This window comes from Pseudophryne corroboree, chromosome 1 (genome assembly GCF_028390025.1).
Source record: "Pseudophryne corroboree isolate aPseCor3 chromosome 1, aPseCor3.hap2, whole genome shotgun sequence".
NCBI classification, from domain to species: Eukaryota; Metazoa; Chordata; class Amphibia; order Anura; family Myobatrachidae; genus Pseudophryne; species Pseudophryne corroboree.
The window spans coordinates 954,591,294-954,608,722 of NC_086444.1; positions in this window are offsets into that span (position 1 = coordinate 954,591,294).

Below are 17,429 nucleotides of genomic sequence, written 5' to 3' on the forward strand. Positions count from 1 at the left end.
AAACCTGAGAAACAATAATACAATATAAAAGGTGATATTGATTTGCGCTAATAATTTAAAGGTTATGGATTTGGTACTAACTGTTACCAAGTTCTTGATAATAGTCTCTATGAATATTTCCTTAATCTTCACTGGTACACGGGATCCTGCACTCATGCGAGAGAAAAGAAACCATTACAGGAGTCGATAAGGCACATTCCAAGTAAGCATACATATTGTACATCTACTAGATGACGATATCCTAGGACCCATTTAAAGATACCTTTATGGGCATAGACTTGGCTTTTTGAATGGAAGCTTTGAAGTGAGCAGCACTCTCCTTGATTATTGTACACATTGGGTGATCCTATACTACGACTTTCATCATCACAAAGTGGAGCCCGTGTACCCGTGAAGATTAAGGAAATATTCATAGAGACTATTATCAAGAATTTGGTAACAGTACCAAATCCATAACCTTTAAATTATTAGTGCAAATCAATATCACCTTTTATAGTCCATCACAGTGCTGTCAGTCAGTGGCCATCAGAGTGTGTCAGGGTCAATCAGGGCTGTGTCAGACGTCCATCACAGTGCTGTCAGTCAGTCAGTGGCCATCAGGGTGTGTCAGGGTCAATCAGGGCTGTGTCAGACGTCCGTCACAGTGCTGTCAGTCAGTGGCCATCAGGGTGTGTCAGGGTCAATCAGGGCTGTGTCAGACGTCCATCACAGTGCTGTCAGTCAGTGGCCATCAGAGTCTGTCAGGGTCAATCAGGGCTGCATCAGATGTCCATCACAGTGCTGTCAGTCAGTGGCCATCAGGGTGAGTCAGGGTCAATCAGGGCTGTGTCAGACGTCCGTCACAGTGCTGTCAGTTAGTGGCCATCAGGGTTTGTCATGGTCAATTAGGGCTGTGTCAGACGTCCGTCACAGTGCTGTCAGTCAGTGGCCATCAGGGTGTGTCAGGGTCAATCAGGGCTGTGTCAGATGTCCATGACAGTGCTGAGAGTCAGTGGCCATCAGGGTCTGTCAGGGTCAATCAGGGCTATGTCAGACGTCCATCACAGTGCTGTCAGTCAGTGGCCATCAGGGTGGGTCAGGGTCAATCAGGGCTGTGTCAGACGTCCATCACAGTGCTGTCAGTCAGTGGCCATCAGGGTCTGTCAGGGTCAATCAGGCTGTGTCAGACGTCCATCACAGTGCTGTCAGTCAGTGGCCATCAGGGTCTGTCAGAGTCAATCAGGGCTGTGTCAGTGCATCTCCCAAAAAAATAAAACAACATGTTTTTGTTGTTGCTGTTGCTTTTTTACATTTAACTAACCACAGCTATGTGGACAAGCGGGAGTGGGGAAACTAGACATTATTTGAGTGTGACAGCCCACTGGGTGGTTGTATCATCTTTAGCAGTAGCAGCAGCAGTACTATCTAGCAAACATCGCCAGCTCATTCAAAGGGTGGTCTTTAGGTTGCTAACTGTTGGGATCCTGGTGCACAGTATACCGGCGCCGGAATCCCGACAGCCGGCATATCGACAGTTTTCTCTCTCGTGGGATGCCGGTGCCACGCTGTCGGTATGCCGGTGGTCGGGGTTCTGGCGCCGGTATGCTGGTCGCCAGGAGCCCGGCCTCCGGCATACCATACCATACCATACTTTGGATTCTGTACTGGAAAAGGACTTAGGTGTCCTCATAGATAGCAATCTAAGCAGTAGTACCCAAAGTAGGACTGCAGCAAAGAAGGCTATTAGCATGCATAAAATGGGGAATTGATGCTAGGGACGAGAGTGTTATACTCCCGTTATATAAATCACTTGTGAGGCCACACCTTGAATACTGTGTACAATTCTGGGCACCATACTACAAAAAGGATATCCTGGAGCTAGAAAAGGTTCAGAGGCGGGCGACCAAACTAATTAAGGGTATGGAGACACTGGCATATGAGGAAAGGCTTTCAAGACTAGGCATGTTTACAATGGAAAAGAGGAGACTAAGAGGGGACATGATCTACATCTACAAATATATAAGGGGACAATATACAGATCTTGCGCAGGACCTGTTTTTGGTTAGATCAACACAGAGAACTCGTGGACACTCGCTCAGGCTAGAGGAGAGGAGATACCGCACAATACGGTGTAAAGGCTTTTTTACGGTAAGGACGATACGTGTTTGGAATTCACTGCCTGAGGGAGTTGTAATGGCCAACTCAGTCAACACCTTTAAGAATGGGTTAGATAAATTCCTAATGGATAAGGATATCCAGGGTTATGGTGCATAGTCACGCACTATGGTTATTATAAAAAAGAGGGGTAAAACGTAACGGCAGTAATCAACATCAGTCAAAATTTTATACAAAATAATCCTGCATAGGAGACCAGAAATAGGTTGAACTCGATGGACAATTGTCTTTTTTCAACCTTAGATACTATGTTACTATGTTACTATGTTACCCCATTCAAAGGCAGGCTACTCTGTGTATTACCAGCTTTACTAAGAAGCATACCTCTGACAACCTCTTAGAGAAACTAAGGGATGTGACAGCGACATGGCTTAACCCACTTGGACTCTACTCAGGATTTGTAATTTCGGATAATGCCAATAATATCGTGCATTACAGCTGGGTGAATTCCAACACATCCCCTGTTTTGCTCACATGATAAACCTGTTGGTTCAGTGTTTTTAAAAATATTACAGTGGCGTGCAAGAAATGCTGTCTGCGGCCCGAAAGGTTTTGGGGCATTTTCAGCATTCCGCAACAGCATGCAGGAGATTGCAGCAGCTGCAAGAAGAGTTGAATCTGCCCTTCCATCAACTAAAGCAAGAGGTGGTGACAAGGTGAACTCCACCCTTCATATGCTTCAGCAGATGGAGGAGCAGCAGAAAGCCATTCATAGCTATATAACAAGCCATGACTTTGGAAGAGGAGGGGGTGGTATGTACCTCAGCCTAGCACACTGGAAATTACTTTCTGTCTTGTGCAAGGTGCTCAAACCCTTTGAAGTAGCCACCTGCGAAGTCAGTTCCAACACTGCTAGCTTAAGCCGGGTGGTTCCCCTAATAGGACTTTTAGAAAAACAACTGGAGAAATTGAAGGAGGAGATTAAACAAGTTGAATCTGCAAAATATGCCGGACTTGTAGATCAAGCCCTTTTACTGCTAAGCGAGGATACAAGGGTTGACAATATCTTGAAATCGGATCACAACATTTTGGAAACTGTGCTTAATCCTAGGTTCAAGTCGTATGTGTTGGCTTTCTTTCCAAATGACACAGATCTTAAGAGCGCCTGGTGAGCAAGTTGGCAGCTGAAGTGATGTCTCCTCCTTCAATTTATTTCGGAACAGACAGGAAAAAACTATGTTTTCCCAAAAGACCTAGTGGGGATGCAGAGCAGTCCAAAGACCATTTTGACATCTGGTCGGGTCTAGATGAATTTCCCAGTAGTGACACCTCTACCGTAACTCCATCTGATATGGTCACCGTCCAAAGAATGGTGGAAGATTACTTTCACAACACCGTATAAGTAGGCATGTCATAGAGTCCCTTGGCATACTGGAAGGTAAAAAAAGTCAATATGGAGGCCCTTGTACAAACTGGCTTTGTATTACTTAAGCTGCCCACCCTCCAGTGAGTACTCAGAGAGAGTTTTCAGCACAGCTGGGAATCTTGTGAGTGAACGGCGTAGGAGGTTACTTCCTCAAAATGTGGAAAAGATGATGTTCATCAAAATGAACTGGAAATTCCACTTGGAAGACCTGTCCCAGCAATTACATCGAAATACAGAGACATCTGTAATGGAGGATTCAAGCGGGGAGGAATTAATATTGTATGATGAGGAGGAGGATGCACAAACTGATGAGGATGGCAGTGGCGATGACATCTTGTAGACACTGTAGAACTGTTGCTATAAGGCAATTGGTAACAATCATTTCAGCCACAAGTGTGGCAGTCCTTGTCCCTCAAATGATTGGTTTGTTAAAGTGTGCATGTTCTGTTTAATATCCAACATAAGGGTGGGTGGGAGGGCCTAATGACAATTCCATCTTGCACCACCATTCATGTATCTAACTTCTGTGTGGCAGTGTTTCATAGATATGCTACATACTGCCGTCTGTTTGTGCCACTGCTATGTCGCCTGGTAGTTAGTAACCAGCCAGCAGGGCCCTAACTAGGTGTGTACAGAAGGTGCACTGCCCACAGTGCATTTGCCTTGTGGGCGCACCTTCTACATACACTCTGAATGGCCGCATATCCCCCCTGCTGACAGCCACTCCTCCCGTTCCCGATCCAGTATGCGCTCTTGCAAGACCTGGTGCCCGCAGCCCCAAGTTCCGACCAGTGGGAGCCTCTGTTACCAGTAAATCCCCTGTGTGCTGTGCTGCCTCGGCCCCCTGCTCTCTTAGCCCCCGCATGCTCAGCTGCACTCCTGCTGCCCCCTGCTCTCTTAACCCCTGTGTGCGCTCCCATGCCCCTTGCTATCTTAGCCCCCATGTACTCAGCTGTGCTCCTGTGCCCCCACCTACTCTCTTAGCCCCGTGTGCTCAGCTGCGCTGCCTCAGCCCCCCACTCTCTTAGTCCCCCCTGTGCTCAGCTGCGCTCCCGCAGCCTGCCTCCTCTCCTGGCCCCTGTGCTGTGCTCCCGCAGCCCCCCCCCCTCTTGGCCTGCAGCGTAAGGGTAGGGGGGATGTAAAGTGCTCTTCCTACCGTAATGTGTAAAAGGGGACTTCACCTGCCATAATATGTAAAAGGGGGCTGTACCTGCTGTAATGTAAAAAAAGGGATCTCTACCTGCTGTAATGTGTAAAAGGGGGCTCTACCTGCTGTAATGTGTAATAGGGGGCCATACCTGCCATAATGTTTAAAAGGGGGCTGTACCTGCCATAATGTGAAAAGAGGATCTCTATGTGCTATAATGTGTAAAAGGGGGGCTCTACCTGCTGTAATGTGTAATAGGGGGCTGTACCTGCCATAATGTGTAGAAGTGTTGCTCTACCTGCCGTAATGTGTAAAAGGGGCTCTGCCTGTCATAATGTGTAAAAGGGAGCTCTGCCTGTCGTAATGTGTAAAAGTGAGCTCAACCTGACGGAATGTGTAAAAGGGAGCTCCACCTGCCATGATGTGTAAAAGGTGCTCCGCCTGCCGTAATGTGTAAAAGGGTGCTCAACCTGCCGTAATGTGTAAAAGGGTGCTCCGCCTGCCGTAATGTGTTAAAGGTGACTCCGCCTGCAGTAATGTGTAAAAGGGAATTCTGCCTGCCGTAATGTGTAAAAGGGGACTCTACTTGACATAATGTGTAAAAGGGGGTTCTGCCTGCCGTAATGTGTAAAAGGGAGCTCTACCTGGCGTAATGTGTGATAGCAGCTCTACATGTCGTAATGTGTAAAAGGGGACTCTTCCTGCCGGATTGTGGAAAAAGGAGAGGATGCTCTACCTGCTGTAATGTGGAAAAGGAAGCTCAACCTGCAGTAATATGTAAAAGGGAGAGGGTGCTCTACCTGCCATAATGTGTAAAAGGGAGCTCTGCCTGTTGTAATGTGTAAAAGGGAGCTCTGCCTGCCGTAATGTGTAAAAGGGAGCTCTGCCTCCCGTAATGTGTAAAAGGGAGCTCTGCCTGCCGTAATTTGTGTAAGTGGCGCTACTGTGCGGCATAATTTGACTAATGGAGGCTACTGTGCTGCGTAATATGAATTGGTATTATTTTGTGGCTAAGGGCCTAATTCTGAGTTGATCGCAACAGCAAATTTGTTAGCAGTTGGGCAAAGCCATGTGCACTGCAGGAGGGGCAGATATAACTTGTGCAGAGAGAGTTAGATTTGGGTGGGGTGTATACAAACTGAAATCTAAATTGCAGTGTAAAAATAAAGCAGCCAGTATTTACCCTGCACAGAAACAAAATAACCCACCCAAATCTAACTCTCTCTGCAAATGTTATATCTGCTCCCCCTGCAGTGGACATGGTTTTGCCCAATTGCTAACAAACTTGCTGCTGCGATCAACTGAGAATTACCCCCTAAGCCTTTTCCCCATAAAGCCATGCTCCTACATTTTGGTCACACGCGCACTGGCCCTGTTTTAAATATGGGTGTGTGTGTGTGTGTGTGTGGGGGAAGGAAGGGGGGGGGGGGCACAGATGCTGTTTCTTACACACAGTGCAAAAATGTCTAGTTACGGCACTGCATGTTACACTATGCTTCTGTTGGAAATTTTTCATAATACAACTTTATTAAACCAAACATTCTTGTATTATACTCTGTTCTACTCCAGCGTATATTCTTGTCTTGCAAGTCACCTGTCAGACATTGAAGGCAGGTGTAATCATAACACAATCATATCATATATATGTCTCCTGCCAAGTTCAAAAATATATTGCCAGCTAAATTGGGGATCCCAGATTCTTAGCTACTACGTCTTACCAAAAGGAGGTGTTCCACCGTACACCATGTTTCCCATGCTAATTTCTGGAAAATAGGAGTATTCTACGTGTGCCACTTCTTTGATGACTCCTTAAGCTTTCTGTATAGTCACACAGTAGGTGTATTAGTAAGCTCTGTAATAATCTTTCTGTATAGTCATACAGTAGGTGTATTAGTAAGCTCTGTAATAAGCTTTCTGTATAGACATACAGTAGGTGTATTAGTAAGCTCTGTAATAAGCTTTCTATATAAACATACAGTAGGTGTATTAGTAAGCTCTGTAATAAGCTTTTTGTATAGACATACAGTAGGTGTATTAGTAAGCTCTGTAATAAGCTTTCTGTATAGACATACAGTAGGTGTATTAGTAAGCTCTGCAATAAGCTTTCTATATAGACATACAATAGGTGTATTAGTAAGATCTGTAATAAGCTTTCTGTATAGTCATACAGTAGGTGTATTAGTAAGCTCTGTAATAAACTTTCTATATAGACATACAGTAGGTGTATTAGTAAGCTCTGTAATAAGCTTTCTATATAGACATACAGTAGGTATATTAGTAAGCTCTGTAATAAGCTTTCTATATAGACATACAGTAGGTGTATTAGTAAGCTCTGTAATAAGCTTTCTATACAGACATACAGTAGGTGTATTAGTAAGATATGTAATAAGCTTTCTGTATAGTCATACAGTAGGTGTATTAGTAAGCTCTGTAATAAGCTTTCTATATAGACATACAGTAGGTGTATTAGTAAGCTCTGTAATAAGCTTTCTATAAAGACATACAGTAGGTGTATTAGTAAGGTCTGTAATAAGCTTTCTATATAGACATACAGTAGGTGTATTAGTAAGGTCTATAATAAGCTTTCTGTATAGTCATACAGTAGGTGTATTAGTAAGGTCTATAATAAGCTTTCTGTATAGTCATAGAGTAGGTGTATTAGTAAGATATGTAATAAGCTTTCTATATAGACATACAGTAGGTGTATTAGTAAGCTCTGTAATAAGCTTTCTATATAGACATACAGTAGGTATATTAGTAAGCTCTGTAATAAGCTTTCTATATAGACATACAGTAGGTGTATTAGTAAGCTCTGTAATAAGCTTTCTATACAGACATACAGTAGGTGTATTAGTAAGATATGTAATAAGCTTTCTGTATAGTCATACAGTAGGTGTATTAGTAAGCTCTGTAATAAGCTTTCTATATAGACATACAGTAGGTGTATTAGTAAGCTCTGTAATAAGCTTTCTATATAGACATAAAGTAGGTGTATTAGTAAGGTCTGTAATAAGCTTTCTATATAGACATACAGTAGGTGTATTAGTAAGCTCTGTAATAAGCTTTCTATATAGACATACAGTAGGTGTATTAGTAAGCTCTGTAATAAGCTTTCTGTATAGTCATACAGTAGGTGTATTAGTAAGCTCTGTAATAAGCTTTCTATATAGACATACAGTAGGTGTATTAGTAAGCTCTGTAATAAGCTTTCTATATAGACATACAGTAGGTGTATTAGTAAGCTCTGTAATAAGCTTTCTATATAGACATACAGTAGGTGTATTAGTAAGCTCTGTAATAAGCTTTCTATATAGACATACAGTAGGTGTATTAGTAAGATATGTAATAAGCTTTCTGTATAGTCATACAGTAGGTGTATTAGTAAGGTCTGTAATAAGCTTTCTATATAGAGATACAGTAGGTGTATTAGTAAGCTCCGTAATAAGCTTTCTATATAGAAATACAGTAGGTGTATTAGTAAGGTCTGTAATAAGCTTTCTATATAGACATACAGTAGGTGTATTAGTACGCTCTGTAATAAGCTTTCTATATAGACATACAGTAGGTGTATTAGTAAGCTCTGTAATAAGCTTTCTGTATAGTCAAACAGTAGGTATATTAGTAAGGTCTGTAATAAGCTTTCTGTATAGTCATACAGTAGGTGTATTAGTAAGGTTTGTAATAAGCTTTCTATATAGTCATACAGTAGGTGTATTAGTAAGCTCTGTAATAAGCTTTCTATATAAACATACAGTAGGTGTATTAGTAAGCTCTGTAATAAGCTTTCTGTATAGTCATACAGTAGGTGTATTAGTACGCTCTGTAATAAGCTTTCTATATAGACATACAGTAGGTGTATTAGTAAGCTCTGTAATAAGCTTTCTGTATAGTCATACAGTAGGTGTATTAGTAAGGTCTGTAATAAGCTTTCTATATAGTCATACAGTAGGTGTATTAGTAAGCTCTGTAATAAGCTTTCTGTATAGTCATACAGTAGGTGTATTAGTAAGCTCTGTAATAAGCTTACTGTATAGTCATACAGTAGGTGTATTAGTAAGCTCTGTAATAAGCTTTCTGTATAGACATACAGTAGGTGTATTAGTAAGGTCTGTAATAAGCTTTCTATATAGACATACAGTAGGTGTATTAGTAAGGTCTGTAATAAGCTTTCTATATAGACATACAGTAGGTGTATTAGTAAGGTCTATAAAAAGCTTTCTGTATAGTCATACAGTAGGTGTATTAGTAAGATATGTAATAAGCTTTCTATATAGACATACAGTAGGTGTATTAGTAAGGTCTGTAATAAGCTTTCTGTATAGTCATACAGTAGGTGTATTAGTAAGCTCTGTAATAAGCTTTCTATATAGACATACAGTAGGTGTATTAGTAAGCTCTGTAATAAGCTTTCTGTATAGTCAAACAGTAGGTGTATTAGTAAGGTCTGTAATAAGCTTTCTGTATAGTCATACAGTAGGTGTATTAGTAAGGTTTGTAATAAGCTTTCTATATAGTCATACAGTAGGTGTATTAGTAAGTTCTGTAATAAGCTTTCTATATAAACATACATTAGGTGTATTAGTAAGCTCTGTAATAAGCTTTCTGTATAGTCATACAGTAGGTGTATTAGTACGCTCTGTAATAAGCTTTCTATATAGACATACAGTAGGTGTATTAGTAAGCTCTGTAATAAGCTTTCTGTATAGTCATACAGTAGGTGTATTAGTAAGGTCTGTAATAAGCTTTCTATATAGTCATACAGTAGGTGTATTAGTAAGCTCTGTAATAAGCTTTCTGTATAGTCATACAGTAGGTGTATTAGTAAACTCTGTAATAAGCTTACTGTATAGTCATACAGTAGGTGTATTACTAAGGTCTGTAATAAGCTTTCTATATAGTCATACAGTAGGTGTATTAGAAAGGTTTGTAATAAGCTTTCTATATAGTCATACAGTAGGTGTATTAGTAAGCTCTGTAATAAGCTTTCTATATAGACATACAGCAGGTGTATTAGTAAGCTCCGTAATAAGCTTTCTATATAGAAATACAGTAGGTGTATTAGTAAGGTCTGTAATAAGCTTTCTATATAGACATACAGTAGGTGTATTAGTACGCTCTGTAATAAGCTTTCTATATAGACATACAGTAGGTGTATTAGTAAGCTCTGTAATAAGCTTTCTGTATAGTCAAACAGTAGGTATATTAGTAAGGTCTGTAATAAGCTTTCTGTATAGTCATACAGTAGGTGTATTAGTAAGGTTTGTAATAAGCTTTCTATATAGTCATACAGTAGGTGTATTAGTAAGCTCTGTAATAAGCTTTCTATATAAACATACAGTAGGTGTATTAGTAAGCTCTGTAATAAGCTTTCTGTATAGTCATACAGTAGGTGTATTAGTACGCTCTGTAATAAGCTTTCTATATAGACATACAGTAGGTGTATAAGTAAGCTCTGTAATAAGCTTTCTGTATAGTCATACAGTAGGTGTATTAGTAAGGTCTGTAATAAGCTTTCTATATAGTCATACTGTAGATGTATTAGTAAGCTCTGTAATAAGCTTTCTGTATAGTCATACAGTAGGTGTATTAGTAAGCTCTGTAATAAGCTTACTGTATAGTCATACAGTAGGTGTATTAGTAAGCTCTGTAATAAGCTTTCTGTATAGTCATACAGTAGGTGTATTAGTAAGATATGTAATAAGCTTTCTATATAGACATACAGTAGGTGTATTAGTAAGGTCTGTAATAAGCTTTCTGTATAGTCATACAGTAGGTGTATTAGTAAGCTCTGTAATAAGCTTTCTATATAGACATACAGTAGGTGTATTAGTAAGCTCTGTAATAAGCTTTCTGTATAGTCAAACAGTAGGTGTATTAGTAAGGTCTGTAATAAGCTTTCTGTATAGTCATACAGTAGGTGTATTAGTAAGGTTTGTAATAAGCTTTCTATATAGAGATACAGTAGGTGTATTAGTAAGCTCCGTAATAAGCTTTCTATATAGAAATACAGTAGGTGTATTAGTAAGGTCTGTAATAAGCTTTCTATATAGACATACAGTAGGTGTATTAGTACGCTCTGTAATAAGCTTTCTATATAGACATACAGTAGGTGTATTAGTAAGCTCTGTAATAAGCTTTCTATACAGACATACAGTAGGTGTATTAGTAAGATATGTAATAAGCTTTCTGTATAGTCATACAGTAGGTGTATTAGTAAGCTCTGTAATAAGCTTTCTATATAGACATACAGTAGGTGTATTAGTAAGCTCTGTAATAAGCTTTCTATATAGACATACAGTAGGTGTATTAGTAAGGTCTGTAATAAGCTTTCTATATAGACATACAGTAGGTGTATTAGTAAGCTCTGTAATAAGCTTTCTATATAGACATACAGTAGGTGTATTAGTAAGCTCTGTAATAAGCTTTCTGTATAGTCATACAGTAGGTGTATTAGTAAGCTCTGTAATAAGCTTTCTATATAGACATACAGTAGGTGTATTAGTAAGCTCTGTAATAAGCTTTCTATATAGACATACAGTAGGTGTATTAGTAAGCTCTGTAATAAGCTTTCTATATAGACATACAGTAGGTGTATTAGTAAGCTCTGTAATAAGCTTTCTATATAGACATACAGTAGGTGTATTAGTAAGATATGTAATAAGCTTTCTGTATAGTCATACAGTAGGTGTATTAGTAAGGTCTGTAATAAGCTTTCTATATAGAGATACAGTAGGTGTATTAGTAAGCTCCGTAATAAGCTTTCTATATAGAAATACAGTAGGTGTATTAGTAAGGTCTGTAATAAGCTTTCTATATAGACATACAGTAGGTGTATTAGTACGCTCTGTAATAAGCTTTCTATATAGACATACAGTAGGTGTATTAGTAAGCTCTGTAATAAGCTTTCTGTATAGTCAAACAGTAGGTATATTAGTAAGGTCTGTAATAAGCTTTCTGTATAGTCATACAGTAGGTGTATTAGTAAGGTTTGTAATAAGCTTTCTATATAGTCATACAGTAGGTGTATTAGTAAGCTCTGTAATAAGCTTTCTATATAAACATACAGTAGGTGTATTAGTAAGCTCTGTAATAAGCTTTCTGTATAGTCATACAGTAGGTGTATTAGTACGCTCTGTAATAAGCTTTCTATATAGACATACAGTAGGTGTATTAGTAAGCTCTGTAATAAGCTTTCTGTATAGTCATACAGTAGGTGTATTAGTAAGGTCTGTAATAAGCTTTCTATATAGTCATACAGTAGGTGTATTAGTAAGCTCTGTAATAAGCTTTCTGTATAGTCATACAGTAGGTGTATTAGTAAGCTCTGTAATAAGCTTACTGTATAGTCATACAGTAGGTGTATTAGTAAGCTCTGTAATAAGCTTTCTGTATAGACATACAGTAGGTGTATTAGTAAGGTCTGTAATAAGCTTTCTATATAGACATACAGTAGGTGTATTAGTAAGGTCTGTAATAAGCTTTCTATATAGACATACAGTAGGTGTATTAGTAAGGTCTATAAAAAGCTTTCTGTATAGTCATACAGTAGGTGTATTAGTAAGATATGTAATAAGCTTTCTATATAGACATACAGTAGGTGTATTAGTAAGGTTTGTAATAAGCTTTCTATATAGTCATACAGTAGGTGTATTAGTAAGCTCTGTAATAAGCTTTCTATATAAACATACATTAGGTGTATTAGTAAGCTCTGTAATAAGCTTTCTGTATAGTCATACAGTAGGTGTATTAGTACGCTCTGTAATAAGCTTTCTATATAGACATACAGTAGGTGTATTAGTAAGCTCTGTAATAAGCTTTCTGTATAGTCATACAGTAGGTGTATTAGTAAGGTCTGTAATAAGCTTTCTATATAGTCATACAGTAGGTGTATTAGTAAGCTCTGTAATAAGCTTTCTGTATAGTCATACAGTAGGTGTATTAGTAAGCTCTGTAATAAGCTTACTGTATAGTCATACAGTAGGTGTATTAGTAAGGTCTGTAATAAGCTTTCTATATAGTCATACAGTAGGTGTATTAGAAAGGTTTGTAATAAGCTTTCTACTGTATATAGTCATACAGTAGGTGTATTAGTAAGCTCTGTAATAAGCTTTCTATATAGACATACAGCAGGTGTATTAGTAAGCTCCGTAATAAGCTTTCTATATAGAAATACAGTAGGTGTATTAGTAAGGTCTGTAATAAGCTTTCTATATAGACATACAGTAGGTGTATTAGTACGCTCTGTAATAAGCTTTCTATATAGACATACAGTAGGTGTATTAGTAAGCTCTGTAATAAGCTTTCTGTATAGTCAAACAGTAGGTATATTAGTAAGGTCTGTAATAAGCTTTCTGTATAGTCATACAGTAGGTGTATTAGTAAGGTTTGTAATAAGCTTTCTATATAGTCATACAGTAGGTGTATTAGTAAGCTCTGTAATAAGCTTTCTATATAAACATACAGTAGGTGTATTAGTAAGCTCTGTAATAAGCTTTCTGTATAGTCATACAGTAGGTGTATTAGTACGCTCTGTAATAAGCTTTCTATATAGACATACAGTAGGTGTATTAGTAAGGTTTGTAATAAGCTTTCTATATAGTCATACAGTAGGTGTATTAGTAAGCTCTGTAATAAGCTTTCTATATAAACATACATTAGGTATATTAGTAAGCTCTGTAATAAGCTTTCTGCATAGTCATACAGTAGGTGTATTAGTACGCTCTGTAATAAGCTTTCTATATAGACATACAGTAGGTGTATTAGTAAGCTCTGTAATAAGCTTTCTGTATAGTCATACAGTAGGTGCATTAGTAAGGTCTGTAATAAGCTTTCTATATAGTCATACAGTAGGTGTATTAGTAAGCTCTGTAATAAGCTTTCTGTATAGTCATACAGTAGGTGTATTAGTAAGCTCTGTAATAAGCTTACTGTATAGTCATACAGTAGGTGTATTAGTAAGGTCTGTAATAAGCTTTCTATATAGTCATACAGTAGGTGTATTAGTAAGCTCTGTAATAAGCTTTCTGTATAGACATACAGTAGGTGTATTAGTTAGGTCTGTAATAAGCTTTCTATATAGACATACAGTAGGTGTATTAGTAAGCTCTGTAATAAGCTTTCTGTATAGTCATACAGTAGGTGTATTAGTAAGATATGTAATAAGCTTTCTATATAGACATACAGTAGGTGTATTAGTAAGGTCTGTAATAAGCTTTCTGTATAGTCATACAGTAGGTGTATTAGTAAGCTCTGTAATAAGCTTTCTATATAGACATACAGTAGGTGTATTAGTACGCTCTGTAATAAGCTTTCTATTTTGACATACAGTAGGTGTATTAGTAAGCTCTGTAATAAGCTTTCTATATAGTCATACAGTAGGTGTATTAGTAAGCTCTGTAATAAGCTTTCTGTATAGTCATACAGTAGGTGTATTAGTAAGCTCTGTAATAAGCTTACTGTATAGTCATACAGTAGGTGTATTAGTAAGGTCTGTAATAAGCTTTCTATATAGAGATACAGTAGGTGTATTAGTAAGCTCTGTAATAAGCTTTCTATATAGTCATACAGTAGGTGTATTAGTAAGGTCTGTAATAAGCTTTCTATATAGACATACAGTAGGTGTATTAGTAAGCTCTGTAATAAGCTTTCTGTATAGTCATACAGTAGGTGTATTAGTAAGATATGTAATTAGCTTTCTGTATAGTCACACAGTAGGTGTATTAGTAAGGTCTGTAATAAGCTTTCTATATAGTCATACAGTAGGTGTATTAGTAAGGTCTGTAATAAGCTTTCTGTATAGTCATACAGTAGGTGTATTAGTAAGGTTTGTAATAAGCTTTCTATATAGTCATACAGTAGGTGTATTAGTAAGCTCTGTAATAAGCTTTCTATATAGTCATACAGTAGGTGTATTAGTAAGCTCTGTAATAAGCTTTCTGCATAGTCATACAGTAGGTGTATTAGTACGCTCTGTAATAAGCTTTCTATATAGACATACAGTAGGTGTATTAGTAAGGTCTGTAATAAGCTTTCTGTATAGTCATACAGTAGGCGTATTAGTAAGCTCTGTAATAAGCTTTCTATATAGACATACAGTAGGTGTATTAGTAAGCTCTGTAATAAGCTTTCTGTATAGTCATACAGTAGGTGTATTAGTAAGATATGTAATTAGCTTTCTGTATAGTCACACAGTAGGTGTATTAGTAAGGTCTGTAATAAGCTTTCTATATAGTCATACAGTAGGTGTATTAGTAAGGTCTGTAATAAGCTTTCTGTATAGTCATACAGTAGGTGTATTAGTAAGATATGTAATAAGCTTTCTATATAGACATACAGTAGGTGTATTAGTAAGCTCTGTAATAAGCTTTCTATATAGACATACAGTAGGTGTATTAGTAAGCTCTGTAATAAGCTTTCTATATAGACATACAGTAGGTGTATTAGTAAGGTCTGTAATAAGCTTTCTGTATAGTCATACAGTAGGTGTATTAGTAAGCTCTATAATAAGCTTTCTATATAGAGATACAGTAGGTGTATTAGTATGGTTTGTAATAAGCTTTCTGTATAGTCATACAGTAGGTGTATTAGTAAAGTGCTTAAAACTGTATTTTGCAATTTACTGTATTTAAAATTGTAACATAATTATTCTGCCAAAACATGTAATATCTTTCTGTTAATTATATTTTAAAATGTAATACGTTGTGTTCTTGAGCTCTAAACAATTGAAATAGTCTCCTGAAAACAGAGTTGGTTTTGCTCATGTTGATAGTTAACATGTAATACAAGGGTCATAACTAGGGTGGTGAGAGTGTGCACAGCCCACAGTGCAACTGCCATGTGGGCGTAACTGGCTGCATCCACCCACTGCCCAAGATCCCCTTTGCAGTCACCCAGCGCTGCCAGCTATGTACCGCTGCGGGAGGGAGAAGAAGGGGACACAGAACAGCTGAGCCAGTGATGGAGACACAGGGGGTAATTCAGACCTGATCGCTAGGCTGCTTCTTCTAACAGCCTGTGATCAGGTCCGAACAATGCGCAGGTGCACGGACACCTGCGCCGGGCATCGGTGCATAGCGACAGGATGGTGAGAGAAAAGCAATCGCATGGGCGAACGCAAGGAGATTGACAGGTAGAGGGCGGTTATGGGTGGCAACTGACCGTTTTCTGGGAGTGTCTGGAAAAACACAGGGATGTCCAAGCATTTTCAGGGAGGGTGTCTGATGTCAGTTCTGGTCCCAGACAGACTGAAGTGATCGCAGCGGCTGAGTAATTCCTGGGCTGCGCAGGGACTGCACAAAATCAGTTTGTGCAGCTCTGCTACACGTGCGTTTGCACACTTGCACAGCTCAAATACCATCCCCCTGTAAGCGGCGACTATCTGATCGCAGGACAGCAAAAATCTCTGCCCAGCGATCAGATCTGAATTAGGCCCACAGATCCCCTGATCCCGGAGAGAGGAGGCTGGGGACAGCATGGACCTGGTAATTAAGGTAATGGCTGTCTCAGCCAGCTCTTTTAAGTCACAGAGATCTGGGGAGGGAACCGGGGGCAGCAGTTGGGTATCATTTGTCTGCTGCAGATCAGTCTGAGCTGCTGCCTGTGGAGAGGATGGGGGAGATGTGCTTCTGCTCTCCTTGCAGAGAATGTGGTAGATGTGCTGCTGCTGCCCAGAGAGATGTGCTTCTGCCGGGTTTAGGGTGACTGACTTTTATGGCTTTTCCATATTTTCTCATCTCCTTGGGATACTTTGTTGGGAATATGTACAATCACTGACTCCATAAACAGAGACGTCACATACCACATGTCACATCAATACTGACCCCATACACAAACACTCCCATCAGTGCCACAAGTGTAAACACATACAGAAAGCCCTAACATCCTCTAGTGCCACCAACTAATGACACAGCAAGCTAGCCCCCCACATCCCAATGCCAGCAACTGACAGACAGTAAGTTGACCCCTACTCTGTGGTGTAATGTGAATAATCTACACTACTGTGTGAGCTGAAATGATTTGGTACTATTCTGTGGTCACGCACCTTCTCCACAAAGTCACAGCCCTTTTGCCTTAATCCATGTTGTGAATATTGCATGGGGGGCACCAATTCTCTTTCAGGCACAGGACTCCAAAATGGCTAGTTATGGCACTGCCAGCCAGCTGACTGCAGACTTTGACCTAAAGTGTTTGAAAACAACGTTTTGAGCATTAAGGTAGTCAAAATTGTCTGCAAATGACTGGAAATTAATGTTATTGAGGTTACTAATACTCTAGGGCCAAAAAAACACAACAATTATCTGATTTTGGCGTTTTCTGTCTATTTTGGAAAATAATCCAAATCCAAATCCCGTCACGGCTGTTTGTCAAAACCAAATCCAAATCCCACCGATGAATCCAAATACAAATACAAATCTTCGGGCCGGCGCACATCTCTAGTTTTGGGTCTTTATCATGCTGAGAACCCATGATCTTTGACCCAAACCTAATTTTCTTATGCTGGCCATACATCAGGAAGACCCATATCTGATGTGAGTCATATTACGATTTCCCTTCAACCTCCCTGGCAGCTCCCTGGCAGTCACAGACACACAAGTGACACACAATGTAGTAATGACCTGTCGTTAAACGAACGATTGTGTGCCTCACAAAAAAAAGTCCAGGGAAATGCCACTTAAAATTGCATGATGCATTGTATGTGCATAAAACATGGTACGATGTGCATACGATTACGAAGGATAATATTGGATACACAAAATTTGATCC